Raw genomic sequence first — 283 nt, 5'->3', positions numbered from 1 at the left:
ACACATCAGACACATCAGACACATCAGACACATCAGACATCAGACACATCAGACATCAGACATCAGACACATCAGACATCAGACACATCAGACACATCAGACACATCAGACACATCAGACATCAGACATCAGACACATCAGACACATCAGACATCAGACACATCAGACACATCAGACACATCAGACACATCAGACACATCAGACATCAGACACATCAGACACATCAGACACATCAGACACATCAGACACATCAGACACATCAGACATCAGACACATCAGACAC

This window comes from Tachysurus fulvidraco, chromosome 1 (genome assembly GCF_022655615.1).
Source record: "Tachysurus fulvidraco isolate hzauxx_2018 chromosome 1, HZAU_PFXX_2.0, whole genome shotgun sequence".
In the NCBI taxonomy this organism is placed as follows: Eukaryota; Metazoa; Chordata; class Actinopteri; order Siluriformes; family Bagridae; genus Tachysurus; species Tachysurus fulvidraco.
This window is presented reverse-complemented; position numbering follows the sequence as displayed.